Consider the following 13,708-nt stretch of genomic DNA (forward strand, 5'->3'; position numbering starts at 1 on the left):
GAGTCCAGTAGTGCACTACATTTAGTTCTATTGCTCATTTTCCAGTAAATATATATCTGTCAGATGGATTTATTATGTATAAAATGGCTGCTTCTGCTTTTAGAGAGATCAGTTAGCAGTGAGAGGCAAGGGGAAGTTCAAAGCTCAACCACAGAACTCAACTATTTTAGACTTTATCAGTAGGAAACAGACACATTTACCCATAATAAGTTCTTTAAGAAATGACACTATGTATATTTAAATAAAACAAAAGAAATGGTCTTGTACCACATCCCCAGCATTCCCTGGCTGTAATGGAAATGGAGGAACTTATCCCACGGGACATCCAAGATGGCGACCTCCTGCTCCACCATGCGGTTCTTCCTGGTCGCAGTGGGACTGCATCAGAAACGTGTCGCCCCAGGATTGGTCGCCGGCAGCGGAATGGACGCCGGCGTCAGAATGAGCGTCGGCGTCAGGACACCAACGTGAGGACGCCGGCGTCGGCGTCATGAGGTCAGCGCGTCAAGTTTTGGTGCCAAACTATGGACTATTTAAATCTATTTGCCCATCCTGTCATTGCCCAATTATAGGTCTATCTTGTATAGTTCCTGGGTGCGATTTCTTGCTATTTGGATTCTCCGTGTATTGACTTATTGCCTGTTTTACAATTCTGATTCTAATTCTTTGCTGCCTGTACCGACCAATTTGCCTGCTTTTGACCATTCTTCTGATAAACCCTCTTGTACTGCGAACTTGGTGTTGTTTTGTCTCCTCCTTGGTCCACACTACAACAGAGCCTTCAGGCCCTGACAGTATAATTGGGCCATGGACCCTTCTGAGGAGCCTCAAGTTCCTACTGATGTCGGCAGAGCCGTTCGTGGATTGGCTTCTCGCATGCAGACCTACGAAGCCCAACAAACCCACTTCGGCCAGGCTCTAGAAGCAATCCTGAAGAAATTGTCTGCCTTGTCTCCAGTGGTTCCAGTTCCTCTGCCTGTCCCTGCTACTCCGCTCCAGGTTTCCGAGCCTCGCATCCCTGCACCTCCTCTGTACAGCGGTGATCCGGAATCATGCCGTGGTTTCATCAACCAGTGTGAGATCCAATTCACCCTGCTTCCAGGTCAGTTTGTCTCGGAGCGAGCGAAGGTGGGCTATATCATCACCCGCCTGCAAGGGAAAGCTCTGGAGTGGGCTTCTCCTCTCTGGGAGAAGGAGGATCCGGTTATTGACGATGCCAAGGCCTTCATCCATGACCTTCGCACGGTGTTCGATGCTCCTGGTTGGGCTACCTCTGCCTCGGCTCGTTTATTTCAGCTGCAGCAAGGGACTCGTTCTGTTCCGGAATACGCCATCGAATTCCGCACTCTTGTGGCTGAAACTTCTTGGAATAATGATGGTTACCATGCTGCCTTCTACAACGGCCTGGCAATGCGCATCAAGAATGATCTTGTATCACGGGAGATTCCTTCTCGCTGGGAAGATCTTGTTGCGTTGGCTGTGAAAGTTGATACCAGACAAAGGGAGTTCCAAGTCGAACTTGACAGGGAACGCGCTAGGAAGTTTTCCAGGTTCCAACCCACCCTGGCTCCACGCTTCCAAAGACCCTTACTCTCCAGTCCGGCTTCCAACCTTCTTTCTCCGCCTCCTGCGGCATCTGCTACTTCTTCTTTACCTCCTGAAGAACCAATGCAGATTGGACGGGCACGTCTTTCCGAACAGGAGAAGCTCCGGAGAAGGGCTGCTGGCTTATGTCTCTACTGTGGGGGAAAAGCCCACTTCACCCATGAATGCCCAGTGAAGCCGGGAAACTCCAGAACCTAGGTAAGATTGGGGAGACTTACCTGGGTGGAATTTTTCATTCTCCCCATTCCTCTGCTCAACGTTTCCTCCTTCCTATACAAATCCAGTTCGGCTCCAAGAAGATCCTTTCTCAAGCCTTCCTCGATTCTGGCGCTGCGGGCAACTTCATGGATCGAGCCTTTGCCGGTAAACATGCTATTCCGCTCCAACCCTTGGCAACCCCTCTTTGAGTCCTGGCGATCGATGATCGTCCTCTTTCTTCTGCCATCATCTCGCAGTCTACTCAGGAACTTTCTTTCAAGGTGGGCACTATGCATTTGGAAAGACTGTCTTTTCTTCTTATCGATTGCCCTTCCACTCCTGTTGTCCTGGGATTGCCGTGGCTGTATGTTCATAATCCAGTCATTGACTGGTCCACCACACAAGTGTCCCGTTGGAGCTCATTTTGTCTACATAATTGTTTGCCTGCTGTTCCTGGTGATAAAGTTTTTCTTTCCACACGCAACATTCGTCTCAAGATTCCTACACCCAAGCTTGGTCCTAAATTCATCGGTCCTTTCCCTATCATCGAAATCATCAACCCTGTGGCTGTTCGTCTTCAACTTCCTCCTGAGCTGCGGATACCCAATGTTTTTCATGTTTCCCTGCTTAAACCTGCTGTGTCTTGCCCCTCTTCTTCTTCCTCTCCAGCTCCTGTCTTGGTCGACGATCATAAGGAATTCGAAGTCAAGAGAATCTTGGACTCTCGTATTTCTAGGGGCATTCTTCAATACCTTATCGAATGGAAGGGGTTCGGTCCAGAAGAGTGTTCCTGGGTGAGAAGTTCTGACGTTCATGCTCCTGTCTTGGTCCGTAAGTTCCACAGACTTTTTCCTTCTTCCCCTAGCCTCGGTGGTCCTGAGGCCCCCCCTAAGGAGGGGGGTACTGTAATGGAAATGGAGGAACTTACCCCACGGGACATCCAAGATGGCGACCTCCTGCTCCACCATGCGGTTCTTCCTGGTCGCAGTGGGACTGCGTCAGAAACGTGTCGCCCCAGGATTGGTCACCGGCGACGGAATGGACTATGGCGTCAGAATGAGCGTCGGCGTCAGGACACCAACGTGAGGACGCCGGCGTCGGCGTCATGACGTCAGCGCGTCAAGTTTTGGCGCCAAACTATGGACTATTTAAATCTATTTGCCCATCCTGTCATTGCCCAATTATAGGTCTATCTTGTATAGTTCCTGGGTGCGATTTCTTGCTATTTGGATTCTCCGTGTATTGACTTATTGCCTGTTTTACAATTCTGATTCTTTGCTGCCTGTACCGACCAATTTGCCTGCTTTTGACCATTCTTCTGATAAACCCTCTTGTACTGCGAACTTGGTGTTGTTTTGTCTCCTCCTTGGTCCACACTACAACAGAGCCTTCGGGCCCTGACACTGGCATGCTTCAACTGTGCTGAATGCTGGGAATTCTACAACTAGATTAGTACAGGTTGGACATCATTATGTATGAATTCTCACACGGGGGCACATTTACTAAAGAGTGAATTTTCTTTTCATCTTAGATCACCAAAGTTCACTTCATTTCGCCAGGTGTATTTTCCCAACACATCTCCATATTACCAAAAATAATAAGTTCACTTTTTCAAGAGTGGTGATTTTTCTGCTGGCCAAAATTCTCTTTGAAAATAGTAGTGGGGAAAATTCTCTGGAGAATTTTCGCCATGAAGGAAAAGTAGCATGGAAAGGTCAATGTTGATTGCCCCTACTGAGTTAATATATCACATTCCAGTGCTGTACAAACAAGCAAACAGGCAGGAGGCAACTCCTGGACTAACTAAGACTAACTAGGATATTCAAAATTAATAAATGGTGACTTGTCAGAACATCATGTTTCACATAGTGATGGATATTACTGCGTATACAGTGGAACAGGGATGTCAAGGTTCTCACACTGCCTCAGTCGGTGTTGAGAAGGCTCCCTGCCCCCTGGTAACTTTTAGAGCCGAAACAGGAAATTTGTCTCATAGTGCAGATGTGCAATTACATTATTAGCACCAGCAATGAGCTCACCCCTCTCCTCCAATCAGAGCGCTGGAAAGGTAAGCTTGGGGGGGTATAAGGGTGTCTCGGGCCACAGAATGACCCCTGCAGTGAATGGAACCAAATATATCAACACTGTGTCCTAAAGTAGTCACATAACAAGATATTTCAGTATGAGACATAGATGAATGGCAAAAGCATGAAGAGACAATACTCTGGTCTTATCTGAATACTGTTCATTGGAACCCTGTTAAGTTTATTTCCTGAACCCTGTTTACCAAAAGCAAATCTTTTGGACTAGATGATCTGGTTGTGAAGAGAAAAGATTAGGAGGTACTCAAATTGCCATCAGCGTGACACAAAGCTTCCTGTTGCCATAGGAGATTGGATGCTGCTCAAAATAAAGGAAAGGGACCCAATCTTTCAGTGTAAGGGCAGAAACACATGGTCAGATTTGGGGAGATTAGTTGCCCGGCGACAAATCTCCTCTTCTTTAGGGCGACTAATCTCCCCGAACTGCCTTCCCTGCCTTCACACGGCAACCTCGGGCACTTCAGAAAACGAAGTGATCCGAGTGCCATCAATCCAGGGAGTTACATTCTAGCCGGCGGGAACGCAGGGGAAGGCAATTCAGGGAGATTAGTTGCCCTGAAGAAGAGGAGAGTTTCGCAGGGCGACTAATCTCCCTGAATCTGATTGTGTGTCTCTGCCCTAATCCTGCATTCAACTCAATTGAAAAAAAATATACGTTATTGCTAACAAATAAATCAGGGTGGAACAAGAGATTTAAGGGAAACAACAGTGTACATCAATATACTTTCATCTCTTGTTGTGTGTAGACAGGATCATGCCTGGCTAAAATAGTAGTTAGTGTAATCTGAATAAAATAGACTATTCATTACTCTAAACCTATTGTCCAATATACAGCCTATTAATATTATGTTTACAGAGGCAAAAGTCAACTGCCATTAGAAAAAACGACTTTGCAGAGCTGGCATTTGGCCCTCTACCCATACTGTGTCCAAACACAGCTAACAAATGATGATTGTTTGCATTGTATAAAGGGTGATTAAGCGGGAAAATCATTATACAACTGTACAAAGGCACAGTATATGTATAGTACATGTATGTGCATGTATAGTAACAAACTCTCTGGAAACAAATTACTGTATACTTTCAACAGGGCATGAGGTTGTCACCTGAGATTAGAATGAAGGTTTCATCTGTAGGTACTGATCATGCAACTGTATCATTACTATGGAAAAAGAATATGCATCATAAAAATAGAGACTTGCTTGTTTAAACAGGGCACCAAGGTAAAAGGGTTGTATTTTGTAGATTATGACACATAATAAACATATATATTTTTATAAGAGGTATTTTGCCTGACAGACCCAGGGCAACCAGGGGACTATAGTAAGTAGTAGCTGTCTCATGTTAATTTAGAATTCATAAAGTATTATAGAATGGGTAATTTTTTTAATATAATTGATGAAATCATCTCTAGATTCTGTCAAATAAAAATCCTCCAGGAAAGGTTTTTGAATAACAAATCTAATTTGACTACTAATATTTGGATGGTTGTTCTAAACAGCATACCTGTAATGATGAAATACTCAACTTTGGTCAGAAACAAGTATTTGCTGCAGTGTCTAGATTTATAGCCAAGCAATAACAGATGTAACTGGCCAAATCCTTAGGAATTGGCTGTCTCTGAATCTTGCAGAGTATACTGGCATTTGGGCTCTTTTTATTTACCATTGTGGCAGTGTGACAATGTCACATGAAATACAGAATTGCTCTTAGTGGGCACACTGAGTCAGAGTATTCTCTGTTACATACCACCCACTGATATCATTAATACCACAATCAACTACAGTAAAACAAACTCACAGGCAGTCGTATAGAATAAGCCCACAAATCCCTCGGCTGAAGTTCACAGATCTCCCACAAGACCTTTAAATACCAACATACAAATAGAGCTCCAGCACTTATAATGTGAGGGGAAAAAACTGAGATTAACAAAGGATAGTGTAGTAAGTATTAAAAAAATATATATAGATAACAGTGATATAATGGGACTAGTATAATAAACATAGAATCATGTTGTCTCTATAAATAACAAGGAATACATTAAATCTGAAAAACATCCATGTATTTGCCAGGATAGTTATGAGGCCCAGTGGCATAATTATAGAGGAAGCATACCACACAATCTCTATACACGGGAAGGGTGGTTGCTAGTTGTGTTGCACTCTTTAATAAACAAAACACTAGTATACTAGTACTAGTATAAACACATATATAATATATAAGCTTACTCACTTGATAACCAGCAGTAAGAGGGACTTTGGCCAATCAGATCACCTTACCTGTTCTGTTCAAGCTGCATTTTTTTCCCTTTGCACTGAAAGGAGAAAGCCATTTATTGCTAGTTAGAGCATCTTCAAATATTAATTCATGAAAGGTCTGTACAAATATTCCTGTTTGCAAAAACTAATAAAACAAATCTTATATCTATAAAAAATACAAGCTGCTGCTATAAAACACAATGCATTCATAACAAAATCTTATTCTATTTTTCACTTGAGATACACAGCATAAGGATAAGGCCAACTGGCACATACCAATAAAATTGGGGAAAGTACAGGGAGTCATTTGTTTAAGTGGAGTAGTGTTTGAGACATTGTACAGGTCCCTTTGATTTATTTAAGGGGTGTAAGGTAGAGTTGGCTTCATGTAAAGTACTGTGTGAATTATCATTAGGATCCTCCCTAGGGTTAGCAGGGCCAACAGAAAAGTAGATTGCAGGGCGAGCGGGAGATATGTAACCCTACTGTTTATAAAGATTTAATTATTATACATACATTTATTATTATTATTATTATTATTATTATTAAACATACATTTTATTACAATTATTATCACTGAACTAAGTTTTCTAACTAGAGTTCATATTCTATATATATATATATATATATATATATATATATATATATATATATATATACACATGCATACAGTATATATTCAAAAGGAATACCAGCACTCCGGTCTAGCAAAAACTAAACTGGGTGCAGAAACCAAAAATGTAGCATAGAAGAAAGTCCGCACACACAGGGCTTAAAAATCAATTTAAGGTTTTTATCTTAATGAGGGGAGACCTGACGTTTCAGCCAGCAATCTGACCTTTTTCAAAAGTGACTTTAGATAAAGGTCAGAGTGCTGGCCAAAATGTCACGTCTCCCCTCATTAAAATAAAAAACTTAAATTGATTTTTAAGCCCTGTGTGTGCGGTCCTTTCTTCTATGCTATATGGGTAGCTCCCACCCTTTCCAGCTACAGTCATGTGATCCCAGTGGGGGCCAATAAAAGTGCAAACATGTTTGGGAGATTTAACCTTAAAAGCAAGTAAGTTGCAGGTAAAACTTAGTCCCTGAGTAAAATTTATAATGAACCAATTGTTCACCTTCCAAACACTTTTCAGTTGAGTTGTGTTCAGATTGTTTACCATAAACAAAGACTTTTTTTAAATTGGTTTCCATCTTTTATTTTTTACTTTTTTCCAAAAATTGAAGTTTAAAGTTTAATGTCCCTGTCTCTGGTGTTTCAGTCTGGCAGCTCAGTGACCCAGGAGCAGATTCTGAACTGTTACAATTTGCTACATTTAGTTCATGCAATTAGTTGATACATTTCTCGACAGTAGCTATGGAATATTAGCAATTATTGTATCAAATCTAACAGCTGCCTTTAATGAAACTCAGGGATTCTGCTCAGCAGAACTAAAGATAAAAAATGTATCAACTAAATTTATCAATTTTGAACAGACGGTGACCCCCTCCCTGCAAGACGGTGAAAAATGAAACTTTACACTCCAATATTAGAAAATGAATCACAAATAGAAAATAGAAAAAGTCTTTATTTTCTGGTGAACAACCAACTGAACTGAAAAAAGTGTTTGACTGTAATGAATCATATAAAAATTGAGAGTAGGACTGGCCAGACCAGGGATGACTTTAACATAGTTGGCCAGCTTAAATACATTGCAATATATGCTCAAACCTTAAGTTTTGCTTTGTTTAAAGGGGAGGGCATTTTTGGTAGCTTAAGGCACAAAATGTCTCAATGTCTTAAATATATTCATAATGGGTTGAGTGCAGAGGGCTTCTGTCTATCTACATAGTGACATAGTAAGCAAGGTTGAAAAAAGACACGTCCATCAAGTTCAACCTTTTCGTTTTTTTTTTTTATCTGCCTAACTGCCAGTTAATCCAGAGGAAGGCAAAAAAACTCATCTGAAGCCTCTCCAATTTGCCTCAGAGGGAGAAATAAATCCTTCCTAACTCCAAAATGGCAATCGGACTAGTCCCTGGATCAACTTGTACTATGAGCTATTTCCCATAACCCTGTATTCCCTCACTTGCTAAAAAGCCATCCAACCCCTTCTTAAAGCTATCTAATGTATCAGCCTGTACAACTGATTCAGGGAGAGAATTCCACATCTTCACAGCTCTCACTGTAAAAAACCCCTTCCGAATATTTAGGCGGAACCTCTTTTCTTTTAATCAGAATGGGTGACCTTGTGTCAGCTGGAAAGACCTACTGGTAAATAAAGCATTAGAGAGATTATTATATGATCCCCTTATATATTTATACATAGTTATCATATCTCCCCTTAAGTGCCTCTTCTCCAGCATGAACATCCCCAACTTGGCCAGTCTTTCCTCATAGCTAAGATTTTCCATACATTTTACCAGCTTAGTTGCCCTTCTGGATGGAATTATTTGGGCTGGATATTTTTGTGTCATCTGCAAACACTGATACATTACTTACAACACCCTCCCCTAAGTCATTAATGAACAATAAATAAAAGTGGACCCAATACCGAGCCCTGAGGGACCCCACTAAGAACCTTACTCCAAGTAGAGAATGTACCATTAACAACCACCCTCACCCTCTATCTATCTATCTATCTATCTATCTATCTATCTATCTATCTATCTATCTATCTATCTATCTATCTATCTATCTATCTATCTATCTAATTAAGTACTGTATATATTTAGTATTGGGTTTGCTTCCATTTGGTTCCAGTAGGAAATATCAGATTTAACACAATCTGTGAAATAACAGCTCAGTTGCATTCTTCCACCCTAGCAGGATATTGATGGCCATTGGCATCAGGAAGAAGAGCCTGCAAATGGCAGCACAATCTGCTGTTCTGGCACAGTACAAGATCATCCTTACAAACCCCTTTGTGACTTGAAATGGCACAAAGGAAGTTCATCCAAGCAAATAAGCCAAGAAGGCCTGGGATGTGGGCATGCATATGCAGTGGATATGAAAGCAAGCTGCTGACAATTACAGCACAATAAGAATTAATGACAAAGACGAGCAGTTACAGAATTAAACTTCAGCGTGTCCACTTCTTTTGAACTAAAACAAAACAGGCAAGGAAGTGGTAAAAAATAATTTGCAATTTTCAGCTTGTAAGCAAGCAAATATAACATGTTGCCTCGTTAGTTGTCCATGACAGGGGTTTCAAACCACCTTGCCGAGGACCAGTGATGGGCCGCGGGTAGGGTTGCCACCTTTTCATATACCGGCCTTCATATATTTTTATGCATTTCCCCTATCAATAACATTGGAATCAAGCTTAATTTTTACCAGCCAGGCCGTTAAAATACCAAGCAGATGGCAACCCTAGCTGCAGGCCATGCCGAACTGGGCCGCCTATGCTCCCAGCTGCAGTATATAATAGCTGCAAAAACATTGAATTACCTGTAATCCCAGCTCCCTGACGCTCCATTGCCATAACAGCAGCTGTGCAAAGCCCAGGAAGCTTTATACTGATCGCGATAAGGACCAAAATACTGTTTGGACAGTATTTGGTAAGCTTGAAATGTACCCACATGTCTTGCTTGAAACTAGTCCATTGTACAAAAAAGGGTGGGGGCTGGTGGTCCATGACATACCTTTAAATAAAAACTAAGGGTATTTATTTGTAACTTATCCACCAACCATCCTGTTAGTTCTATGCACTTTGTTCCCCTCTGGGTCAGGCGTGTGGAGATCTCATGACTGGAGTTATGGGACCTGGACCATCCAGTATAATGCTTCTTAGCTGTAATATCAAGGGCTACCATTTTAAGTAAATACACTAAATATATATATATATATATATATATATATATATATATATATATATATATATATATATAGATGCAATCAGGAGCACTCACGGTTGAAGTGATCAAAGTATATCTTTCATTGGAGTGTTACAAACTACCCCACATCAACGCGTTTCGGTTCTCTCAGAACCGTCGTCAGGATGCACCCAGTGGTCGTCACATGATGTATAAATACAGACATCAACCAATCAGTGTAAGATATCAATTAAATATTCATGTCAGTGAACAAGCACCTCATTTAAATGTTAATCAAATTTCAAATACCCATTGAAGACATATAAATAAGTGATAAAATCGTATATAAAATACAAAAGCGTGTTCCTAAAAATTGTCATAACAAAGTGAAGCCTGGTGTACCCACCAAACGTAATACATGCAAGTGTATATATTAAAAAAACTTTTTAATAGGCTGGGTTGTTATGGATGCCATGGAGGAATAGCCACTATCTGGGATCAAAATTTACCAACAGGTGAGCACTTAGAAAAAACAATGGTGTCGGTAAAAACTTTGTTACCAACAATGCTACATGCGAAGCCCAGCCAACCTACCGATATCGATTCACCTTAAGGTATAGATCATCTCAAAAACAAGTTATCAGTCAGGTTTGTTTTGTATCTATCTTTCTGCTGCATGCAAGCTGCCACAAATCAAAATATATAACGAACATTTTCTTTAGTCTAAATTTATAATGATTATTTAGCCTGACATTTTGCTTGGATAGGCCCATTCCTGAGGTCATCCCCACAACCCAGTTTCTAATTCAACATTACGAATATTAAAACAATTTTCAAAACAATTTTCAAGGAATTGTGACAAAATATCACCATTAGCATTACATCAAACCCTTGTAGAGCCCTCTATTATCTCTGACCCCTCTAGAGTCAGAGGAAAAAGTGAAAGCTAAAGATTAAAAAGTTTAACAAAAGTAACAAAAATAACAAAAAAATAACAAAAAAATTTACTAATAGACTCATATAAAACTAATACGATCTATATGAAGGATGAACAAACATATCGTCTGGATAAAGCGTATCATCTAAATAAAGCAAGCCAGTGAATACATCTCATTGAGGCCCCTCGGGGCTACTGTGTCTAGTGTCCGAATCCACTTGGCATCTTTTTGCAGTAATATTCTCCCCCTGTCACCTCCACGTTTAAGTGGAGGGACATGGTCTATTAATACACATTTAATGGAGGGGAGTGAGTGTCTAAAGTTTGCACAATGTCTGGCAAGTGGAGTGTCTGCTCTCCCTAAGGTCAGAGCAGTGCGTATAGTGGATCTGTGATTATTCATGCGGATCCGAAAGGTTGTGGTGCATTTCCCAACATAATATAAACCGCACGGGCAAATAATACAATACACCACAAATTCCGACAAACAGTTGAGCCTGTGCCTGATCTCATACCTCCTGCCGCTATGTGGATGAGAGAAATGGGAACCCGTTAGCAAAAACCCGCATGTAATACACCCACTGCATCTGAAACAACCCAGCTTATTGAATTTTAGCCAGGACTGTGAAGGACTGGTATCTCGATCATTCTGCAATAGCGGCAGGAGGTATGAGATCAGGCACAGGCTCAACTGTTTGTCGGAATTTGTGGTGTATTGTATTATTTGCCCGTGCGGTTTATATTATGTTGGGAAATGCACCACAACCTTTCGGATCCGCATGAATAATCACAGATCCACTATACGCACTGCTCTGACCTTAGGGAGAGCAGACACTCCACTTGCCAGACATTGTGCAAACTTTAGACACTCACTCCCCTCCATTAAATGTGTATTAATAGACCATGTCCCTCCACTTAAACGTGGAGGTGACAGGGGGAGAATATTACTGCAAAAAGATGCCAAGTGGATTCGGACACTAGACACAGTAGCCCCGAGGGGCCTCAATGAGATGTATTCACTGGCTTGCTTTATTTAGATGATACGCTTTATCCAGACGATATGTTTGTTCATCCTTCATATAGATCGTATTAGTTTTATATGAGTCTATTAGTAAATTTTTTGTTATTTTTTTGTTATTTTTGTTACTTTTGTTAAACTTTTTAATCTTTAGCTTTCACTTTTTCCTCTGACTCTAGAGGGGTCAGAGATAATAGAGGGCTCTACAAGGGTTTGATGTAATGCTAATGGTGATATTTTGTCACAATTCCTTGAAAATTGTTTTGAAAATTGTTTTAATATTCGTAATGTTGAATTAGAAACTGGGTTGTGGGGATGACCTCAGGAATGGGCCTATCCAAGCAAAATGTCAGGCTAAATAATCATTATAAATTTAGACTAAAGAAAATGTTCGTTATATATTTTGATTTGTGGCAGCTTGCATGCAGCAGAAAGATAGATACAAAACAAACCTGACTGATAACTTGTTTTTGAGATGATCTATACCTTAAGGTGAATCGATATCGGTAGGTTGGCTGGGCTTCGCATGTAGCATTGTTGGTAACAAAGTTTTTACCGACACTATTGTTTTTTCTAAGTGCTCACCTGTTGGTAAATTTTGATCCCAGATAGTGGCTATTCCTCAATGGCATCCATAACAACCCAGCCTATTAAAAAGTTTTTTTAATATATACACTTGCATGTATTACGTTTGGTGGGTACACCAGGCTTCACTTTGTTATGACAATTTTTAGGAATACGCTTTTGTATTTTATATACGATTTTATCACTTATTTATATGTCTTCAATGGGTATTTGAAATTTGATTAACATTTAAATGAGGTGCTTGTTCACTGACATGAATATTTAATTGATATCTTACACTGATTGGTTGATGTCTGTATTTATACATCATGTGACGACCACTGGGTGCATCCTGACGACGGTTCTGAGAGAACTGAAACGCGTTGATGTGGGGTAGTTTGTAACACTCCAATAAAAGATATACTTTGATCACTTCAACCGTGAGTGCTCCTGATTGCATCTATTTGTTCCCCCCTGAGGAGCACCCGGGATTTGATACATTGAGGGTGAGTGCCGGTGGAATATTTGACTATATATATATATATATATATATATATAGTTGAGAGAGAGAAAGAGAGAAACCGTCAGAAGAATGTTTCATTTTTTTTCGTTTCTAATGTGGGTCAGTGATGCTGGGAGTTACACTGAAGTGTTGACCTTCATATGCAGTTTTCCTTTTTCAATTTGAATAAAGTATGTAATGTTGTGAAAGTCATAGAGTACATCATTTTAGTCTAGATCATTTATCAGCTTCATTGCAGCCATTATAATAGTTTTGCTGCACCTGACAGGGGCACTTGGTATTTCCTTGTACTTCTCTATATTCATCTACTGTGTCAGATCAAAGGATACTACTATTTTTAGCTGCTAGTTTTATGTCATTTGCACTTTTTTACAGAGTTGATTTACTGATTTGGTACAACTATGCCTTTATCATAGTCATAGTTCTAAAACTCCCAGGAATGTTATAACAACTCTCTATCTCGATTTCTGCTTACTCTGATCCAGTTATGGACAACATTAGTACATAATCTGATCCACAGGAACATTACTAACTGGCTTCTCTAGTTTTCCAGACTGTTCTATAAATACATTTCCTGTTTCAAAAATGCTCTGCTGTAAATAACAGTCATTCTAGCTTTGATTCAGATAAGTTGTTCTGTTGCCTTAAATCACTCCTATGTCCTAATACACGTTAACAAGAACACATATATTGTGAAAGGCTGAACCA

The sequence above is a fragment of the Xenopus laevis genome, chromosome 1S (assembly GCF_017654675.1).
Source record: "Xenopus laevis strain J_2021 chromosome 1S, Xenopus_laevis_v10.1, whole genome shotgun sequence".
Lineage (NCBI taxonomy): Eukaryota > Metazoa > Chordata > Amphibia > Anura > Pipidae > Xenopus > Xenopus laevis.